Here is an 11,752-nt window from a genome sequence, read left to right on the forward strand (position 1 = left end):
ATGGCCTTTCCCACTTAGCTCAGGGCAGGGTTTTTTGCTTGCTTTTATTTGTCCTCAACCAAGGAGGTCCTGACACATGAACCAGGGCAGCCCATGTTAGAAGTAAAAGAAGCTTTACACTCCCCATTACATGTCCTGAATATTCAAAGGAGTCCAAACCTGTAGGGAACAAATTGGGCATCCAATTGCAAATTGTCACTTTTGCTGTGCTTCATTCTTCCATTGGTTTACTGCATGCTTTCTTTTCTACATCACCTGCATCAAAACATTTCTAGTCTTTTCTTAATACTGACAATTCAAAATTTTCTTAGTGAAAATAGTCGAGGGCAGGTCATTTTAAAATACTCTCCTGCAGAGTTGTTAAAATGCAGAGAACTAATCAATCTTCACATGGCTTTGCACAGGATGCAGTCATAGGGCAGCCATGCAGAAAGAGAGGAATATCAGTCTTAAAACTGGGTTTTTTTCTGCTGTAGAATATTTTCGTTATTTACAAAAAAGAGACAAGAAAGTTTAAGTGAGAGAGGAAAATTCAAGTCCAGTAAGAGTCCAGCAATAAAGTCAACTTACTTCCTGAGCAATACTTCTGCCTAGCTGCATTAAGAATTCCCCCTGCATATCAAAAATTAAGGAGTCATTCTAAAGGGGCTGCACTCGGGATTTGGCAGACATAATCCTGAGCAAAGGGACCAGATGATATGATCCTATTTTTGGCATCAACAAAATTATTTCTTCAAATTTCATCTCTATCATGACAAAGCCAGAGACAGCAAAGGAATAACAGCAGACTTTCTTTGCAACCTTCAATTCAAAATCATTGGCTGACACAGATGCCACAATTCTACTTGTCAGGGACCAGGCAAGGCAGGGATGGAGGTACAAGTCAGAAGGCATCTCCTCCCCAAGCCTCAGCCTGCAACACTGACACAGACACAGAGAGTCCGGCAAGAGGTTTGGCACTGTCAACCTATCATAGGTGGCTTTGGGCTTGTTCTGTCAAACGATGGCAAACTCATACCCTGAATAGGCTGCATCCATTTGGAAGTCTCCTTCTCCTTAAGTGGAAAACTCACAAGGACTTTCTGTCACAGGAGGTTTCCCTATTTCTCCCTGTGCAAAACCAGGCAATGTCCATGAATCTCCTTCAGATCTGAAAGGCTTCAGCTCACAAACTGCCCCAAGGAAATGTTTTCTCTTTCAAGGGTAGGGGGAAGGAGTGGGAACATTTCTCATTTCATGCTAAATGCCTTCTTTTTCTCTACTAATTGTAACACAAGAAAAACTGCAGGGAGATAAAAGGCATGGGCAGGATGGAGAGGAATGTTTCCTTTGCCTGGGCTGCATTTCCAGGACCCCAAGGTCTCACTCCAGCTCCTGTCATTCAACATTTCACAATGGAGGAATTTTCTCTGCACCACCAGAGCACACTCCCAGGCACTGGGCTCTGGGAGAGCCAATGAGCCCATCACGGAGGTGAAATGAATTTAAAGAAATTCTTAAAAGGATGGTTTTAACCAAGCTTTCAAAATGTCACCTTTGAGTCAAAATTCCAATGGTCATGTTAGGACAGACATGCCCTGTACCTACCTGCATGTTCAGACATCTTCTCTTTGCTTTGGCTGCTGGATCTCGACCTTGAGAAAATGGAAGACAAAAGAACATATGAGGAGGGAGAAAGACAAGGGAGGGAAGAGGTGTAGCATGAAAGGAGGCAAACCTTCCTCGCTCGGTCACTCTGATGAAGCAGGAAACGCAACACATCAACCCAACAAGATGCAAAGCTGATTAATTGCCCTTAAGCTTTCAGTTGCTGCACTCAGACAGAGCTGGCCAAGCTTCAGTTGAAACACAGCAGGCATTTTTCAACTTGCATCCTAACTCCGCAATTCTGCTGTCTCTCCTTTTGGATCCCAGTGGCTCCTACAGCCTCTCAGAAGCAGCAAGAGCTGCTAAGCTGAGACATGAGTCTGTATGGAGAGCAGCTACTTTGGTACTGCTGCCAAAGCTTGACTTTGCCTGCTTGTGCCTTACACTGGGGCCAGTCTGGTGTTCCATTTGTGCCGAGCACTGCTGTGTCCTGAGAAGGATATTCCACCTCCTTGCTCTTTCAAGACAAAAATGGCTTTTTCCAACTCAGTTGCTAGGCAAGGGTATTTAGAATTGCTCTTTAAAAGCCCTACCTAACCATTTCAATTGGAATGATATTTCCCTGACTCCTTCTTTCCTGTTATTTAACCTCCCTTTATCTCTTGGATAAGCTTGACAGCTACATTTTCTCACACATATCCCAACCAATATCTTTCTCTTAGGTACAGTCCAATAACTTTTCTCTAGCACCTTGCTCTTTTTTTATTTACATCCCAGGTCTCAGCATTAAACATTGATTAGATTCTACATCTATACCCCAAAATTCATCTGGGATTTCATTTCACAGTGGAGGTCCAGGCACAGAGAAATTATGCCTTACATTTACTTTGGGATCCCTTTCCTTCCAAACAGTTGGTAACTCACAGTGGTCTCTAGAATGTGGCAATTACACTCACCCTGTTTTATTGGACTTTCTATCTGTAACCACCACTGAGTTCAGGTAGGATTGTGTTGGTTGTTTTTATTTCTCTTTACAACAAAGGAAATTTTAGCACATGAACAACATCACCCAGTGTTAAAATTAAAAGAAGCAGCACTGCAATTAGCACACACCTCTTCTGCAGCCAATATTTCTCCGAACACGTTTGTGGGGGCTGAATTAGACTGTGAAGGATCACAGTATTCCATGACATGCAGTGTCCAGACCCATGCAATACAGTTCCCAAATGACACCACAAACATTACAGAGGGAATCAAGTGCCAAGCCCAGCAGAGGACCCATCTTGAGATGCTTCTAAGCCCTAACTCCTCTTCCCCACCACCACCTCTGCTCTTGGGGCATACATTTTGGGGTTTGACATTGAGCTGCATCATCAGAGATGGGCAAAATGATGAATACACAGAGGTTTGCCTAAATGCATGGGAGAGCTGACTGTGCAAAAGAACCTCACGAGATGGGAAGAACGAGCAGAACAGCACACTGGAGCGGCAGACACCTTGGTTTACCTCATCTCCTGGGGCTCCTGGACATCCAGCTGCAGAGAGCTGTGCAGAGACCCTGCAGCACTGCCAACATGGGGACTTTCTGCCTTGCGTATAGGGGGGATCAAAGGCAGTCCCAGTGACCCCTTCTTCATAACCCCACCACTGGGATACAGCAAGGAATCCTGGAAAAATTAGAACACCGTGCTGAGATCAAGTATCCAGCCTGCCCTATTCATGACTCAAGACATTTAGCCATGCTTTTAAATGGGACCTGGCAGGAAAAGATAAGTGAAACACATGGGGAATCTTGACCCAGGATGTGGAGTGGCAAGGAAAGTGGTGAGGGAGAGTCCATGTCCTAGATTTGCCAGCTCTCTCCTTGTGCTCACTACTCTGCAAATGTGGCTACATTCCTGGCTGGAATTCACATGTTTGGAATCAAGATTTTTCTGGTGTTCCACTGCCTCCACTTGCCCACTACATGGCATGGAACTGAGTATAGATCACTAGTCTCTCCCTGCCCATTATGCACCTCACAGTTGGTGAGGCTCTCCAGCCAAGTCCCCACACAGTCAGTCTGCAGGATGTCTAAACCTGCTTTTCTAAAGCCCCTCATTTCTACTGTTGCTGCCCTGCCCTCTTACACTTCCCCAGCAGCATTTCAGCCCAGAAGCTCCTGAGCTCCCTTGATGCTCAGTGCTCTCCAGCTTCCACATCTCCATTATCTCAGGCTCACTGGCATTAGGAATTTCATCAGAACTCCCAGCCCTGCTGCTCTCTGGAAGCTCTCTGCCCGCCCAAATTGCTCCAGGGCCCCCCATTCCATGGCTGCAAAGGGGAGTGGAGGCAGCAGGGGCAGATGCACACCATTCCTTACTATCCCATCATTTCTGGCACAGCTAAAGAGCCAAATCAGGACCTGTTCAAACTCTAGTGAAAGGATCAGATTCTGTCAGGAATATACTGGGTTCTTTGTCAGCAAGACTGAAATGAAGTACACAAGACTTTGATGGGACATTCTGTTTACCAAAGCTGTTGCTCATCTGCCTCCTCCTGCACCCCACGGCAAACCCAAAACAACTGCAGGTGCTGGCCCTGCTGCAAAGGCAATCATGTGGCTGGGCTCTGGGCTGCTCTCCCCAGGGCACCCTCTGGATAGAGCCATGCCAGAGCTCACCTATTGCAAAGACAACCTGAAGCAGAAGCTCTTCCTTGACTCAGCTGGTTCCGTGGGATCACATCACAGGAAAGGGTCTCTGAGCTCTGCCTACAGCACATAAACTGAAAATCTACCACTCAGAACTTAGCTTGGTCTCCTCACCTTATGTCCTTTTCCCATTGAACTCTGCTCCTGGTTGTTTCTACTTTCATCATCATAGCCAGTGCCATTTTTCCCATTTTCTTGCTCTCCAGTACTCGTCTTGTTTGGCTTGGTAGAAGGAAAGCTCTTCCAGATGGAAACGAATGGCTTGGAGAGACAGAGCCTAGAGGGATTTGCCAGGGCAAACCTCTGGGCAAGAGGGCAGCCAGTCAGACCTGCAAAGTGGAGACATAAAATGTAACATATGCCGCAATGCAAACCTAAAGCATTTGAATCTCCATATTTCATGGGATGTATTTCAAGAAAACTTCTAAATAACTGCACAGGGAAACATGCTCCTGCCAGAAGCCACTTGAGGCAGGCCTGGCAACACTCTGACCCACTTGCACAGAGCTCCCAGGGAAACACCCTGGCCTCTGGGCTGCCCTGGGACAGCAGGGAGCCCAGAGGCCTGTGCTTTCCAGCAATGGCTCAGCTGCACATGCAGCCTCCTGCTCCTCTCCCTGCCCCACAGCTCAGCAGCCCTACAGCTCCACGGGGCACTGGCAGCAGCACAGCTCATGGCAGGGGGAACCTGCAGGGCAGAGCTGTTCCCTGCCAATGTGCGCAGGTTCTCCATGCTGGCACAAGACCTTTCCACCCTCCAGAGAGCGGCCCAGCTCCCACCTTACCTCTGTGTGATGCTGAGCCATGCTCATAAGGGAGCAAGTGGATTAGATTAACTCCCACCTTTATCCCACCATGTACATTGGTTGAGGTACTAGATTGAATTTTGAATTTTTGAGAAAATTTCTTTGGTTTTTATTTTTCATGGAAGTACCCTGTGTGTAACTCCTTTGAACACTGTTGAGTTACGAAAACTGAAGGTAAAGGTGTAAGGCTCCAATGATAAGCGGTGAAAAAAGATTCCTTCTTGACATTGGCCTTTTGTCAGTACCCAGGAAGACCCCCACAGTTGTGAATGCTATTTCAGCAAACCACAAAGGCGTCTCACCATACAGGCAGGCCTTGCTGCTGTTTTTATATTGCTTTAATATCATCCTCAGTGTTGGAACCAATCACCAGGCAGAGGTAAAACAGAAAATTTATCTGTAGTTAGACTCAACATTGATGGCAAAGTAAGAAACACAACTTGCATCTCATGACCATGTGTGATTTGTGGTCAGCTGTGGCCAGAGTCCCTGTCCTGGCTGACAGTATGAGTGATTTGGCTACTGTCAAAAAGGAAGAAGAAGAGTAAACTGTGATGCCATGAGTGTCCTTGCACTATCCCCTGTAGTTGTCACCTGCCAACCCTGATACAGAGCTGGAAATTACCACCATGGACCAATTTTCCCTGAAAGCTGATGGGATTTTTTCTCTGTTTGGCTCAGGCCTTTCAGCTCCTTACTGTCCTCACCTTTTCCTTTTGTGGTGTTTCCTTTTCCAGTAAAGTCCATATTTGAACCCATGCTTCTGTCTCACAGAAGTATCTGGGGTTGGATTTGGAAACTCTCTTGGAGTAGACAGTGATAGGAGCTTGGCTCCCAGCCCTAGAACAAAGGTGGGTGACTCCAATGGCAGCAGTCAGGCAGACAGGCAGAGCCAGACGCGTCTCCTGCTGCTGTGTCTGTGTCAGTCACAACCTTCACAGCCCCAGCGTGGGGCTGCCCCTTTGTGACGTGCCACCCGTGGTTCTCTCGTTTCCATGGCCACAGAACCCCACCCCAACTCCATCCCTTTCCCCTCCCTTCCCAAGGGCAGCCAGCCTTGGGCCTGGGCAGGCCAGGCCTGAGGGTTTGACACTACCTAGGAAGCAGCCGCTTTCCAAAGCGACTTTTCAAGGCCTTTATTTCTGTAATTCCCACTTACTTCTGGGTTGCAACTTGTTGGTTGGGGATTTTGTTTATTTCTCTTCACAACAAATAAAGTGGTGGGACACAAACAATGGCACCAGACGCTGGAAGTAAAAGAAGCTTTGCATTCCCCAGTAGATGACCCCTGAATTCACTTGGCTGATAGTTATAGGGAACAAATTGATCATCCAAATGTTCCACCTTTGCTCTGCTTCATTTTTCCAGGTGTTTTTTCCCTGCCTTCTTTATTGCAGGGACACCCAAAATCAAACATGTGAATGCCCAGGAAATCCAGACCCTCTATTAAAGGAGGGCTCAGAACAATAGAGGCTTTTTGTCACATGGATCACAGAGAGTCATGTCATTTGTGTCTGATCACGGCTCCAGTCAATGTTATACCCGGTGACCGCGACGTGATCTGACTTAGCCAGATGTAGAATGGGGGAGACAAACAGTGTGCCAGTAGAGTCTCAAAAACCAGCGAAAGGCTGGACAGAACTCCAAAGTGAGTGAGCAGAGCAGCTAAGCAGCCAAAAGCTAGACAAAAGAATTAAAGCGAGCATGGAGAGTGGTTAAAACCAGCAAAAAACAGCCTGAAGTTCAGTGTCCAGCTGAGCTCTTCCTTGCCTCAGCTGCTTCCATGGGCTCACATCACAGGAAAAGGTCTCAGACTCCTTGCTATTGATGCCTTTAGTTTAAGCTTTCATATTTCACAAATTCTGTGCTGACTTGGTGTGGGACTCCGAATTTCATATTAAGTGTTGGTAGGTTCTCTTCACAGGGCAGTTAGATACAACAATCCTTTTCCAGCTTGAGAATCCAGGACAACCATTACCCAAAAAGCATAAACAACTGCAAAGTGAAGGGAGTGAACAAGGACGATGGAGCTTTGTGACCTGATGTAACTGGACAATTAACCACCAATATGTAAATAGACCAAAACTTATAAAAGTGTAAAAACTTGTGAGTGGGATCCATCTTGGATCCATCCTGGGTGTAGCCCTGGCCAGGCTCTTGTACTACCCAAGGTGTATCCTTTTAAGGCCTCACAGGAAACCCTGGGGACTCCAAGCCCCTCCCCGTTCCCAAGGGAGCCTCTCCTGGCTGTATTTGGGAGCTGGGCAGCCCCTGCCCGGCCCCACCATTTCTCTGGCACTGTTCTGCCATTTTTACTACACTGCAGCCATGCACCCCCTGCCTGCCAGGACACTTCACAACCCCTGCCACAGCTGCCCCCGCAGGAGTTTCTGCTACCTCTTGCTTGCTCCCCCAGGTGAGCCTGCCCTGCAGTGCCAGCTGCTGCTCTGAGGTTCCTGCTGCAGTCCATTTTTGCTCCTCAGGCTGCCCGCCATTTCTGTGAGGGAGAGGCCCCACGCCACAGCGCCCCCTGCAGGCATGGGGACATCATCGCAGCCACCCTGCCTGGCTGGGAGCCACCAGCGCCCCCTGTCAGCTGTGCCCGGAACTGCACCCAGGGGAAATCAGCTGCAAAGAGTGGGGAGAGACTTCATTGGGTTTTCTGTCCTTGTTTGTTGTTGTTAACATTGTTGTTTGTTTGCCTTGTTATACATACACATATCAGCAAAAAACTGATATTCCTTTTCCTATATCTCTGTCTAAAAGCCCATTAGTTTCAAAATTATAATAGTTCAGAGGGAAGGGGATCATATCCTCAACTCCAAGGGAGGTTCCTGCCTTCCTTGGCAGATACCTGGCTTTCAAACCAAGACATTTGTTTATGCGTGCTCTTACAAATTACATCGAATTTTGATAAAAGGTTTTTTTTCTTCATCAAAACACTTGAATATTTCTATCAACGAAAAATTTTATTTAAAAAGGTAACTTTTTTCTTCTGGCAAGACAAAGGGACTGTAAAGCCTACTCCTGCTTCCCCACCCCTCCTTGATTCAGCCAGGTGCTGAAACTATCTGAGAATGCATGGACAAACGCAGCCATAAAGCAGTTGAGAAAAGTAATCTGCTCACCTACCCTCCGTCCAAGGACACCAGGGGAGGACCAGCAGGGCAGAGCCAGCTTAGATGAGTTTGTGAAGGTGCACTTATTGGGCGGCATTGCCTGAGAATACTGTGCCGCATTCTAGATTGCCCTTTCCCCAGCCTGCAACAGAATAGAAATATAATAGTCTCTTGCTGTTTGCTGATTGCAAAATATTTTTGGGGTTTGTTGTTTTCTGTTTTTTTTTTAATCTAGGTTTTAAATAGCCCATCAGCCTCTGTGCATATTTAGTCCTTCCTAACACTGTGTTAGGAGTAAAGCAGTGTTAACCATTCACATATAATGGAAAAGTGAAATTTGGGGGCTGAAAATGCATTTTCTGTGAGAAATAAAAAAATTCAATAGTTGGTCCTGTGCAGTATTACAGCATTAAATAAAGGCATAAAGATACTTCTGATCACATTCTCCTGTGATGGATTTGGGTATTCCCACTTAGGATTACCTGTGCCTTGGTCTCCATCCAAGCATATGATGCTGACGTGCAGCCGGCCCTGTGAGGGACAGCCCATAGCTTCTCAGCTCTGGCAAATTGGCCTCTAATCTACTGAAAACAGGAGCTCTGAGTGGGAAATAGCATCCAAAACTAGTCTGAGGGAGAGTCAATTTGTTGATCTATATCACTCTGCATTCGTGCCTGCTCTTCATAGCTAAGTAGTAAATAAGACTTGTGATTGTTATTTTCCCTTTAGAATTCAGAAAAGTTTGAACTCTAAATTTCAGGCAATAATGAAACGGAGAAATTCTCCCTGGGAAGGGAGCAATCTGTCTTTTAGCCCAAGTGGGTCTGTCAATTAGGAGGGGACGAATAACATTCCTCAGTGCTTCATCCTTACATCTCTATATGACTTTTCTCAGGTCATTATGGCTGTGATGGTGTCAGCTCTTGCCCCAGCATACTGAGACCATACATGTATAAATGACCATAGTTGTGGATTCTGTCACAGCTCTGATCTCAGGGATTGTTTTTCCCTACTTCACTGAGCCTCAAAATGTTGTGGGTGGATTTTTTTTTGTTTTTGTTGTTGTTGTTTTGTTGTTGTTGTTGAACATCTGCTTATACAAAGGATTTCCTTCAGGAAATTCATCTTAAATTCATCTAACATAGCCAGAGCCATATATTACAGCAAGGGGAAGGTAACCCTTTAAATCTGCTAAGTGTGATTGAAATACATTACTAATTTTCTCAATACCTGGGCAGTTTCATCCAAGAAAACCACCATCACAGAAAAAATACCTCATCACAGGGCAATGTTAATGATTCAAAAAATACCTTTGCCTGGACTTCAAACTAGAGCCAGCTGTCAGAGAGAAACCCACTGAAAATTTGCTGTTGCAGGTTATTGTAGCGGCGTGCATGTAGGGGATGGTGAAGTGCTGCTACCTTTCTGAAAAGCACCTTTAGTAGAAAGTGGTCAGGCAGGCAAATGAACACACACAAGGTCCACAGAGTCACAGGCAGCAAAATGGAGCACACGGAAAAAATGAGAGGGGTCTTTGCATGGAGTTCCAAGGAGGTTTAATACAGCCAAACACTGAACAGATCCAGGTATAGAGTACCATGACCAAGGAAGGGTCTAGGTTTAAATATGGGAAAAGAGGGGTGGAGCACGGGATCAGAGTCCAATGGGAATAGGGGAAAGTGGTGCAGAGTCGCGGTAAGGGACCAGGGAAACCAATGGGGTAACAGGGGCAGAACACTGCACCAACCTGGGACCAATGGGGATCAGGGGAACGGAGAACATTCTAGAGAAAGGCCGTATAGGGATAACAAGGGTGATCTGGGCCAATGGGGAAAAGAGAACTGGGGTACATTGCCAGAAATTGCAAAGAACTGTGGGGAGAAGTCTTTTGTCTCCATGAGTTAAATGCCCATTAGACAACTCCTCATCTTTCCTTCCACGGCATGGAGATTGATCTCTCTGGCAGGCCCCTGGGCTTCCACAGGTTATGCTCAAGTCTCTTTAAAGTCTAACAAATTTTGCCTTACAACATCAAATTATTAACAGTAGCAATACATACCTGGTTATAGACTTTGTCAACACAGGGATTGTTTTTTCCTCAGTGAAGATATATGCAATATAATGATACACCATGCAATATATCTCCTCTGCCTCCACATGCTTTGAAGCTGACAATACTGCAGTATGAGCAAGTTCTTGGGGAAGACAGACACGGTGCATAAAGGTCTATTAATTTGTTAAACACCTCAACATTAAGTAAAGCCTTACCAGGGCTGGGGAGGGAGGTTGGGAGGAGTGAGAGCCAAAGAAGATGTTCCTCAGAGGATCCAGATTCCCTGCATAATCCAATATAACCAACATAATGGAAATGGAAGAGAAATGTCTCCTGGGATCAGAATACTGCTGGAAGTTCTCTGTAACCAAGAACAGGGAAAAAAAAAATATTTTCCTTTCTCTTTCCAAATACTCTCTTTCCAAACCATGTCCTAATCCTAATTCAGCAGAAATATTTTTGGTTATTTGGTTGGGGTTTTTTTAACCAGTCCAGATTTTCTTTAGACGGAGAAACATCCTTGTTAGTACCATTTCAGATTATAAGTGCAAATGAGAAGTGTCTGACGGACAGCAAAGTCTCCAGCTGTCAGAGACTGAAATATTATAGATTATGACTTAAACTATAAACTTTCTATAACCTTGGACTATAAACTTCCATCTGACCCCTGTCACCTGTCATTCTTTCCCTGTCCCCCCACTCCCCCCACTGCACTACTTTTCTTTCTTTCTCTTTCTTTCTTTCTCTTTCTTTCTTTCTCTCTTTCTTTCTTTCTTTCTCTTTCTTTCTCTTTCTTTCTTTCTTTCTTTCTTTCTTTCTTTCTTTCTTTCTTTCTTTCTTTCTTTCTTTCTTTCTTTCTTTCTTTCTTTCTTTCTTTCTTTCTTTCTTTCTTTCTTTCTTTCTTTCTTTCTTTCTTTCTTTCTTTCTTTCTTTCTTCCTTCCTTCCTTCCTTCCTTCCTTCCTTCCTTCCTTCCTTCCTTCCTTCCTTCCTTCCTTCCTTCCTTCCTTCCTTCCTTCCTTCCTTCCTTCCTTCCTTCCTTCCTTCCTTCCTTCCTTCCTTCCTTCCTTCCTTCCTTCCTTCCTTCCTTCCTTCCTTCCTTTCTTTCTTTCTTTCTTTCTTTCTTTCTTTCTTTCTTTCTTTCTTTCTTTCTTTCTTTCTTTCCTCTTTTAGTATTAAATAAAAATATATCAATTTTTTGGCATCAACATTTAATCTTGTTTGGTTTTTATCTCGTTTAGGAATATTTTGAACCTTCAATGTTCTTCTCACTTTGTACAGAGTTTAGGAATATTTTGAACCTTCAATGTTCTCCTCACTTTGTACAGAGAGATTTAGCTTTCTTTGTTCTTCTGGATTCAAACTGGTTCATAACACCAGCACACCAGAAAGATATTCAGTCCTCTGGGATATTGACAATTGAGAGAGAGATGGGGACTACTGACTCATTATCAGAATCCAAATTTTACTGTGAGATACATATGCTTATATACTATT

The sequence above is a fragment of the Catharus ustulatus genome, chromosome 3 (genome assembly GCF_009819885.2).
Source record: "Catharus ustulatus isolate bCatUst1 chromosome 3, bCatUst1.pri.v2, whole genome shotgun sequence".
Taxonomy (NCBI): Eukaryota; Metazoa; Chordata; class Aves; order Passeriformes; family Turdidae; genus Catharus; species Catharus ustulatus.